The sequence below is a fragment of the Zonotrichia leucophrys genome, chromosome 4, assembly GCF_028769735.1.
Source record: "Zonotrichia leucophrys gambelii isolate GWCS_2022_RI chromosome 4, RI_Zleu_2.0, whole genome shotgun sequence".
Classification (NCBI taxonomy): Eukaryota; Metazoa; Chordata; class Aves; order Passeriformes; family Passerellidae; genus Zonotrichia; species Zonotrichia leucophrys.
Genome location: NC_088173.1, coordinates 34,866,012 through 34,876,783, shown reverse-complemented (window position 1 = coordinate 34,876,783; position 10,772 = coordinate 34,866,012). Strand labels below are relative to the sequence as shown.

General features: G+C 41.5%; 1 long non-coding RNA gene across 1 annotated transcript; it reads right to left on the bottom strand.

Annotated features, from left to right (window-relative positions):
* Positions 1-335: 335 nt before the first annotated feature.
* LOC135447387 (uncharacterized) lies at positions 336-2,037 on the bottom strand. Its single transcript, XR_010440084.1, has 3 exons — positions 1,914-2,037; positions 1,586-1,632; positions 336-640 (listed from the first exon to the last, which is right to left on the bottom strand). It is a non-coding gene; the product is annotated as an uncharacterized LOC135447387 (long non-coding RNA).
* Between the last annotated feature and the right edge of the window lie 8,735 nt (positions 2,038-10,772).

The following is a 10,772-nucleotide window of genomic DNA, read 5'->3' as shown; positions in this document are numbered from 1 at the left end:
CAAATGCAGCCTACTGAAGCAAGCACAGCCACCAAAAGAGGCAATCCTGCCCTTCTCGCCAATTGTTTGTTTCCACATTGCTTCCTTATGCTAACACAAGCTTTTCTGTGAATATTCTGCAGTACTGAGAAGACTGAAAAAGACACCTTTTCATTTGGTTTGGCAAGGCTATTTTGCAGCTCCCAGAGTCTCACCTATCACCTGACTGCACAAAGATTTGTGCTAGCCCAAAGATGAGCCAGTTTTGAGGCCACAGAAACTACAGCCTTCCTAGCTGCAGTAATCTGCACAGACTTTCAAAAGCCAGATAATCCACCAGCTGTCCTGGTCAGCAGTGCTGTTTCTCCAGGTGAGGGTTGCAGGCCCTGTTCCAAAACCTGTGCCACACCATGACACTGCCATGGAATACTGTACCTTTAGTCTTTGTACCTTTGGTCTTTCCAAAAGAAAACTACCATGAGTAAGTGATGTGCCAACAGCAAAACAGCCAGAGTCATGGGTCTGTGAACAGCTCAAATGACAGTTTCTTTACACATTAAAATGAGATTTTCCAAGATGTGTGTATTTTCACAGAGTAGTCCTAATTGCTTTTTATGCAGGTTGGTGTTTCTGTTCTTGAAACTTTACCTGGTAGGAGGCCCTTTTAGGAGAAAACAGAAAAAAAAGAAAAATAAAGGGAATTTTTTAATCTCATTGCTGAACAGCTATTTCACTCTTATGTCTTTTTCCATTCCTTGGTGTTTCAGCAGTAAGAGAGCAAAACCCAATTACACCTGAAGTAAAGCTGTGAAATCAAAACAACTGAGAAGGCAAAATAGAGAACAGCAAGTGGTCCAGGAGAGCACATCTGGCTCTGCCCAGGGAACACAAGTACCCTGCCTCTTTGTTAGGCTCACGATGACTGGGCAATTGAGCAGCCAAAACTAGCTGAAAATGAGAGACTGTGGGTGCTGTTAAGAGCAGAAAGTGCCCTTCTGTGTGCAATCACTTCACCTCCTCCTGGAGGGGGTGGGATGTCTGTGTGCATGGATGCTTCAGCCACAGCTCCAGTGAAACCAAGGAGTGGAAAGGACATTGGTCACAGGGGGACCCAAAGAGGTCCTTCAGACTGGATGATGCCTAAAATCCCTGGATTTTAGGGACCTGAATTGCATTCTGTCTTAATGCAAATACAAGATGGTACCCAACAGAACAACATGTCTAATGAATTTAACTGCAGCTACTTGTATCCTTACAAGCTTAACCTGAAATAAGGGGAGGCAATATTGTTTTATTGAGTCTAGAGCTCACCTGTTTAAATAATCTAACTTTCTGAATAAACTCCATGCAGGAGTTTTTGGGTTTTTTTTTTTTGTGTGTGGTTTTTTTTTTTTTTTAACTTTTTAAACTTTTTAAATTTTTTTTTTCCTTAGCTACTAAGACTCTGTAATGTTGGGAGACAGATCTTGAGAAAAGTGCCCTAGTGCAGGACAAGCTATGATGTGCTGGTGACCTTCACCAGCTCCCTGGAGCCTCCCTGAGTGTGTGATCATCCATTCATTTAGCAGATTCACTCTTCATCATGGACAGGGTTCATCCCACTCACCTTTAATCATGAAGGTATCTTACAGAAGCCATTTCTCTTGTCTTATTCTGTATGAAGGAAAAAAAGTGTTCACCAATTAGTAATAGAAACCAGAACTGTAAACAGAAACAGAGGAGAATGTAGTTGCAAACACTTAAAGTTCTTTTAATTCAGCAGAGGTTGTTTTGTAGTTATTAATCTTTGAAATTTAATGCTCTGATTACTTTAAAACTTGCAATTATTGAATGAAAAATAATTTGGGTTTTTTTGTTACTTTTATATATTGAGTTCATTAACTGCCATTGAAATAATGCAGGACTGTTGTCATCTTATTGCAAAGCTCCCACACCTTCTCAGTGATTTCTCATGTGCAGCTCCTCACAGCACTGACTCCTGCTTCTTCACAAAACAACCAACAAATTCCAACTCTCTTCACAACACAACCAACAAACTCCAGCTTTCCTCACCCAGCTAACCCACTCTTTTGTAGCACTCATCTTCTTATTGGGCACAGCTGTGGCCTGTTAAGGGCAGGCCTGTTCCTAATCTTTGGTGATTAGTACAGCTGCAGCTCCTCAGGTGTGAGACCGCCTTCTGCACTGCCTTTATTTTCTTACATTCTATCCCTGCACACAGGACTTACAGAACTAAGAAGGACATGTACAAATTACACTACTATGCAGATTACCTGAAAAGCCATGTCTCTTTCCTCACTGCTCCCTCTATGATTATTTTCCTTTATATAACTAGACTTTTGACCACCAATATTACTTGTTTGTGCCTCTAGGCAATGAACAGATGCACCTTTCTTTCAAGCAATAATATTCTTTACAGGTGATGGTTTCTTAGTTCGAGTCTAGAATCAATCTCTTCCAAGAGCATCTATCTTTTGTTTAGCTCTACACAATACAACTATCTTCTGTTGTATCCTTGTGCTTATACAGCTAGTCCAAATGGGTTTCCTGTGTTTTGATTTCCCAAAGGGTGTATGAAACATTATTTACCATTATTTTAAGCTTGTTCTGCAGTGGGCACTCAGCATTGTACTGGCTGGTGTTTACAGGAACTACAGCCAGGTTAAAAGAGAGAAGATTTGCTAATGTTGCACTTCCAGGAAATCCTTCCAGCTAAACATCTGCAGTCATAGCTAACTTTACATTATGTGAAGTTTTCTGGGGCTCAGACCAAATTTTAAAAATTATTGTTTACTTAATACAATAAATATTAATATAAAACATAAAAATAAAAAATCACAATATTTAAAAAGCATGTTGCTGCTTTTTAATAAGACTTATCATGCTGATTTTTTAATTAGTGTGCTCAAATTGAAGTGCAATCAACAACAGGAGCTTTCATACTGTAGATATGGGCTCCTGAAAGCCCTTTATGTAGATAAAATCAATTACCAATGTATAAATATATTTTATACCTACAGTTGGTGTTCTAACAGGTAGTAACTTTACCCTAAAAAGAGTTTTTCCTTCATTCTCAAAGATAAGATACTTTTGGCAAAAATAACTATTCAACTACTGTATTCAAGGTCTAAGGTCTTTTCTATTTATCCACAATCAGAGTGTTTTCTGATTCTAGTGAAGCCCTTAGACATCCCAAAGCTTAAATGATTTCTTTATTTTAATATGCTAAAGTACTGAGCTGTTTTTTTTATAGTTTGCTTGTTTGTCTTTTTCTGAACAAAGCAAAAATATCCTGAGTCTTTTTGGTAATCAGAATGAGCCACCTACCCCTGTCAGACTGAGCACCTTGCAGTGAGATTGTCTTAATTCACTTGGGCTCTGTTTTTCTCTGCTGGCACAGTGTGCCATCATCTGTGATGCATGAGCAGAATTACATAATTTTTCTTAATTTCACATAATTTCTTCCATCATTTATGTCTTTTTATATAAAAGAAAAGATCCTGTAGATGAAAATAAGGCATTTGTTCCAACATTAAGCAATGCTTTACCAGTGCTTAAATGTATATATATATGTATATATTTCTCACATCACCAGCTCCGCTTTTTCCCTTCATTATAAGGGAAAAACTAGCTTTGGTGACACAGAATGAATGTGGAGAAGACCAGCTTCAAAGCTGACAGGGGGCAAAGATCCTTAAACTGGGAGGACAGGACAGCAACCACAGCACCAGTTTTGAGCCCAAAATCATCATCCCCCTTGGCCACAGCTAATAACTGTTAGACCCTTGGAAAGTTCTCCGGGCATTTTAGCGGCATTTCACAGGCTTGCAGAGGGACTCACGGCTGGCAGAGGGGAAGCTGCCCTGGCACCTTCCAGAGGCGCAATAGAAGGCTCCTCGGGCTTCTCTCCCCGCCAGGCACCAGGTGGCGATGCACGGCCAGCCAAACCCAGAGCTCCCGCAGCATCCCCCCGGAGATGCTCCCGGTCTGGAGAGCATCCCTGGGGCCGGCACCGCCCTCCCTATGCACCTCGGATGGTTTCAATTATGGGACAATGTCGGGTAGCTCCAAACCTAGCTCTCCCTCTCCCCACTGCTCCGCAGGTGAATCTCTACTCACCTCTGTGAGAGCTGGCAGATCCTGCTCAGAAAGGCACAAGGTTTATTCCTGACATTTGTCTCTCACTTTGTTTTCCCATCTCTAAAACATAACCAGACAAAATCGTGACTAAATACAGCAATTTTTCCTGCACACACCCTGTCTGAATATTTGCATTAAGTATGTACAGCTTCCTCCTGAGGGGGAGAGGAGGGGCAGGCACTGATCTCTTCTCTCTGGCCACCAGTGACAAGACCAAGGGAATGGCCTGAAGCTGTGACAGGAGAGGTTTAGGCTGGATATTGGGAAAAGGTTCTTCACTCTGAGGTGAAGAACTGGGCACTGGAACAGGATTTCCAGGGAAGTGGTCACAGCACCAGCCTGACAGAGTTCCTGAAGCATTTGGACTCTCAGGCACAGCATGAGATTCTTGGGACACTCCTGTACAGGGGCAGGAGTTGGACTTGATGATCCTTGAGGATCTCTTCCTACTCAGCTTATTCTATGACTCTATGTCATCCTTTGGGCCAGCTGAGATGTGGCAGCAAGAATATTCATGCCTAAGAATTCCTTGGGATGACTGTTCCATTCAGTCATCTGGCACTGACTTTAAACAACCAGAGGTCTCCAGTACTCTCAGATGAGCTGCTTAGATTGTATTGGATGTTCCTCCCTAAAAGGAGACTTTCTGTGTTCTGAAAGGCTCAACAGCCTCAGATCATATTCCCTAAGTTTGGAAGACCTTTGAGCTATAAGCCCCTTTGAGAAAAAGATGTATGAATTAAAAACTGTTAATGAAGATTCCACCTCTATCTACAACAGAGGACACAAATTAATTTTCTATAGTCTACCACTAAGACTTCTGTAGCTGTGTTACAGCTTGTACCAATCCTTTCCATCTCTTACAGCCTAACAACTATTTGCAATTCAGTTGGAACACTCAGAGCTGTTTCTTAGGAGGAAAGTGAGAAGAAATTTTCATCATATTCAAAAGAAAGTACTTTCTAAGTTAAATATGGGCCTTTTTTTTCTTGCATTTTCTGAGGCAGCATGGCTTTTCTGTAGTTTCATAACTATAAGTTGCCTTTAAAGTCACAGGATGGGTGAAATTTACAAGTTACAAGATGAAATATTTTAGTTGGTTATTTCAGCTTTGCTCTGCAAAGAAAAATTCACAAAAGATACACAATTTCTAAAGCTGCCCTAAAAATATTCCATATTGAGCACAGCTTTGCAAAAATGTTAGGTAATAATGTTAGGTAATAACATTAATAAGCAGTTGATTGAAAGGGCACCTACAACATTCACTGACCTCTCGTGGCCTCTCACACCCTGTAATAAACACCTTCTACCAGCAAGAAGAAGGATGGAAATGAGAAGGGATGAACTGCTCAAACAAAGTCAGAGAGAATTTCAGGGCACTCAGATATGACAACAATTAAAATGCAGGTAGGTTTATTTTGGCAGGAAGGAGCTGTGACTAATCATGCACAAAGGAAGCCTCTATAGAGTGGGAGTTTGAGGTGCAGGTGGGGAAAGAAAAGGACAACACCAGGAGAAAGAATATTAACAAGACAGAATTTGTACTTTCAGTATCTGTCTGGGTTTCCCTTCATGATGCCTCAGTCTGTGCAGTAGTATTCATTAAACCCAGAAGTTGCCATCATGGCAAACTTGTACCTACCTTGAAATTCCAGAGTTCAAAGAAGAATGAGCAGATGCTCATTAGATGCTGAGAGCTTAGATTGGACTGAACAGGAGGGGGAGGAGGGAAACAAGCCCATTATCTGCTTTATTTTTAAAAACAAACCTGCCAGCAGCTCTACTTAAAAGCAAGCCCAAACTCTTCTCTAGCTCAGCATCAAAGTAACTAATCCAGGAGTATGCATGAACTCCTCCTGAAGTCAGTCCATGTCCATCTGGGACATCCAGCTCCTCGGCACTGTAAATGCCATCATGGACCATGAAAACACACACCACTGCAACATTTTACCTCCTCAAGTTGTGCCCCCCTGTGTAGGTCTTTAAATTAATTAGGTTTTGACTTAGAAGTAGAAATTTTCTTGCCAAATATACAGTTGTCTCATACACTCTGCAGATGATGGAAATTCCCAAGTTTATTTTACCTTGAAGAAATGAGCTTCACGTGCCTAAACAAAAACAAGAGTCACCCCCAAAAGTTCAAAACTGTCTGTCAGTGGTTGATTTTGTTTTTTAACCTGCCATTGAAGAAGCTGTCACACTTCTAAAGACAACTGGGCTTAAAACCAAGACCCAGCTATACATTGGCCTGGTGATACTGTGATATCCAAGTGGCTGGCTTGGTACATAAGCACCTAAAGGCAATTTGTCTCTAGATCACCTGTGCAGACCACTAGGGAGATGCTTCCAGGGCCTGGAAATCCCAGAAGAGGTGAAGAGAGCTTATTCTGTGAGCCTCATCTGCATCTGATGGACACTCAAATCACAGCCCACTCTTGGTGCAACCTAAGAAACAGCCTCAGATTTGCAGCATCCCCACAACTGAAATGTCACAGAAATGGCCAGAGCAGGCCTGAGGGGAAGCAAAAAAAAAACATCTCAACTGTTAAACAACTATTAGGAATTAGCTGAATACTGCATTTTTAAAAACCAACCAGACCTGACCTTCTAAGAACTCTCTGGAGGGATTCCAGCTCAAAGAAGCAGCTTGAAAAGATAATAAGTAAAAGTGTCTCAGGAGAGAGCAGGAAATATTTAGCCTTTTCAGAACAATGGGAAATCATCAGCCAGGTAACTGCTGCAAAGATAAAACTGGATCCTGTGTGCTGAACATCACAGAAGGACACAACACTGAAATGTGGGCCTGTGTATAAAGAACAGAAAAGGAGGGGACACCCAACCCCTGTAGATCATTAATTAGTTCCTTGGCAATGTCTGCTCTGCATTGACAGCTTAGAAGCATAGGCCCAGCTCAGCTGGGAAATCCAGGTGAGACCATGCAGAGAAATCAGGACTAGGTGTTCAAGTCCTTAGATCAGATCAGGTTCATCAGATTTTCTACTGGAAGATTGTTTCTTCATTTGTACCTAGAATCAAAATGAAAATTACCGAAAGATGAAGTGAACAAATATGTCCTGAGCCATGAAATAAAAAGTAGGTGAAAGATGTTCTTGCAGGTCAAATCAGTCTGAAGCAGGCTTGCTAGCTGTCTTATGAACATTCTAGTCTGAAAAATAAAATTATATATTCAATCATCATCATCTGAAGAATGAGAATATGCAGCAGTTTTACATCATGGAGTCAGCAAAATTCTTATGCTTAAGACAATGATTTTCCCTTGAAATTTCCAAAACTCTATGAATGGGTTACAAATTAGTCAGAGTTCAGTCCTATGGCACTTGCAGGACGTGACATCAATAGAGATCAGTAGTGTTATAACTCAGAGTCTTACTGTGTAGTGTAAATTCTACTTGGCTCTATATCCAAATTTTGACGCACACAAAAATAGTAAGTTCTTAGACACATGGATGTATCCTGAGGCTTACAGATATATTCCTCACCTGTGGAAAAAAGTAAAAGAAAAAAGAAACTAAGACCACAGTTCTCATATATTTTTCATTTTCAACTGAAAATGTGAATGGGGATCATCCATTCTTGCTGGGCAATTTCTAAGAAAGAATCTGTTTAATTGTGGGCCCGTTACACTCCATATTGCACGCATCTCAATTAAAGTAAGAAAGCCTGTAAGTGCTAGTCCAAGCCAACTATTAGTCTAATCAGTGTATTGTGGTTATTGAAACTCAGTAATGAGTTAGAAAGATTTCTGTAAGTTGTACAGAATGGCCTGGAAAAGATCCAGTCACTTGACACATCTGAGAATGTCACCAGGAGAAAAAGAATTAGATGTACAATGCTATTGTAAGAAAATGTTCACAATTTCCAATGGTTTTTTACCACTCTCACAATACCCAAAGATGAATAATTTGCAGCAACAATACAGAGACTGTGAGTAGTAACATTTACCTCACAAATGTTTTTGTCAGATACCTGCAGCCTAACTACAGGAAGGAAAACCCAAATTAAACCATTCTTCAGAATTACCCTTCAAATCAAAGTCAAGCCTGCCAGGCATGAGTTGGAAGGATTCAGAGTCAATACTGCTGTGTCATGTTTGGAGGTAATTGGTTTGTTTTATAAGTCTCTCTGCAAATAAAAAGCTGTGCTTGATATGTCTAAGACTGTGTAAACATTCCCCATTTGTGGCATCCAAATTCTGTTTTGAGCTAAATAATTTAAAATGCTGTCTGCAGAAACCTTACAACAAGCAATGAAGAATGTAAGTCTGACATTTCACTTTAGTCCAGTTACTTTGAGATTTTGATTTCTTGGACACTCTTCTGGGTCCCTGGGTACCTAGTTAATGAATTCAAGGCTCAGAACCTGACCACACTCTGCTCCTGCCTCTAGGGTAATAACATCCTGAAAGAGAGCTCCTAAAAATGTCAATGTTCCCATGAGAGAGCTGGGATGGAGGAGCTGGAAGTTCTGGGCTGCCCTGAAGCCATTTGTACAGCAGGGATGCCCATGGGACAAACACACCAGGGATCCCTTCCTGCTTCACAGACCTCGTGGCCAGCAACAGGAATATTATGGAGCAGCTCTGAGTGAAATATTTACTCAGCTCTGGGGCAGCTGCTGAGTAAAAGATTTTGCTTCAAACCTGCTGTAGTCAGTTGCTTCTGAAATGAAGTTTTCTTTGATTTCTGGTTCACAGATTTCTGCTTGAAATAGAACAAATTAAATTCAAAGAATCAAATAATGTCTCATAAACAGTGGCTCCTGGCTGTTCAGTGATCTCCATGTGGTACTGTTCTCTAGAATAAAACTTTATTTGAGGACAGTTCCCATTGCTTTTCTGCTGGTGGATAAAGCAATAACAAGGATACTGGGTATAGCTGTACTGCAGCTCACTTTAGTTCCAAAACCTCATGAAGTAACTGCAGCCTTAACATCTGCACAAAGAGAGAAACATACACAATTTTCTCAAAATCAATCAATGCAAGAATCTTTAAAACAATATCTGAAGTGGGAGTAGAAAGAACTCCAGCTCTGATCCATCACTGCTTTCACTCTAATAATATATTAATTTAAAAACTATCGCCTGCAGCAATCTTTAGCAAAGCAAAGGAGGAGGAAGAGAATGAATTTAATCAATGGGTTTTCCCTTCAGAAGAGGCTGGTTTGGTAAATGTCTACAGGGATCACCAACAGGCATGCTGCTGCTTTCCTTGCTTTTGCTGAATGAGGCCCTAGCCCTGAAGAATTTCAGCTTCCTGCTCAGTTGTACCTCAGTGAAAACTGGTACCATGGGCACAAAGGTGACTGGGCAATTGTGTTCCTTCCTGTGTTTTTCAAGCAGCAGCTGCAAACCTGCTGGTGGGCATCCCCTTTATCTGAATTATGGCTAAGATAATATTTATTTTGGTGTTTAAAACACAAGTCTTGAAAATGAGGTTAAGCAGGCATCATGAGCTGAGTTTTTCCCTCTCCCACCATCCCTGGCCACCTATCTTTTTTTTTTTTTTTCCTCTCTGGGTAGCTTAGTGGGCTAAAAGTCATAAAAGTCACCCTCTAAACAGCAGCAGTAGGGTGGAAATACTTTACCAAAGACTGGCCAAGTAGACCGATTTCAGAGAGGAAACAGTGAGGGTGGTGTGATTTTCATTTGCTGTCCTCTTGGGCACTTCACAGCAGTTCTGCAAAACTACTCTCACCATCAGGTAGAATTTGAATTTGGCCAGTGGCAAGATGACAGCCCCAGTATCTCAAAAGAACTGGAAAAATCCCTGCTGCCAGGAGTATGCCCAGTGTTTTCCAGAGTTATTTAAGATATAAAGTATCAGTAGTGTTCTTAAGCAAAGGCTAGCTTTGGTCAGTTCAGGGTCTTCTTAAACAAAGGCTAGCTTTGGTCAGTTCAGGGTGTAGAACAGCATTTCAGCAGGAAATACTCCAGAGGTCCTGGGAAGTTGGATTGCAGCCACTTAAACAATTTCTAGGATGGTGTCAGTCAGTGCAGACAGCAGAGACAATGCACTTATGCACTGAGCCTAAGCAGAGGTCAAGACTGGGCTGCCTCTGAAACCACAAAATCAAGTTAAAAACAACACCAGTGACACACACAGAATGACAGCTCTTCTGCATCTACTGGATACCACTGCCCCATCTCCTCTTTAACTGGAAACTGAAAGTGTGAGAAAGAATCCCGGGAAACCCAGACCTGGAAGTCTCAACATTTAGTCTGACTGAACATGGGGGGAGAGTGGGACTTGGAAATAACCTTCCTCGTGAAATGGCTGAGACTGCCCCAGGGCAGAGTGTGGTGCTCAATCTCTCCTTTCCAGATGGGAACTCTTGCAGCCTAAGAAGGGGTAGCACACTCTTCCTGCTGCCAGCAAAAGAGGCTCCCACTGCTTGTACTCACAAAAGAGCCTCCCTGTTGAGCACCTGAGTGCCTGAGCTCAGCCTGCTCTCTAGGGAATGTTTTAACAGCACAGTGCTCCCAAACAAACACAATTGCAGGGGACTAGAGAAGGTCTGTGGTGAACAGCACCAGTAATTGCTCAGAGACACTGGAGCCAGTGAAAGCTGCTGTGATGTAACACCCTTGAAGCCAGGAGGTGCCTGGATCCCCAAGCAAGAAGTTGGTTCTGCAG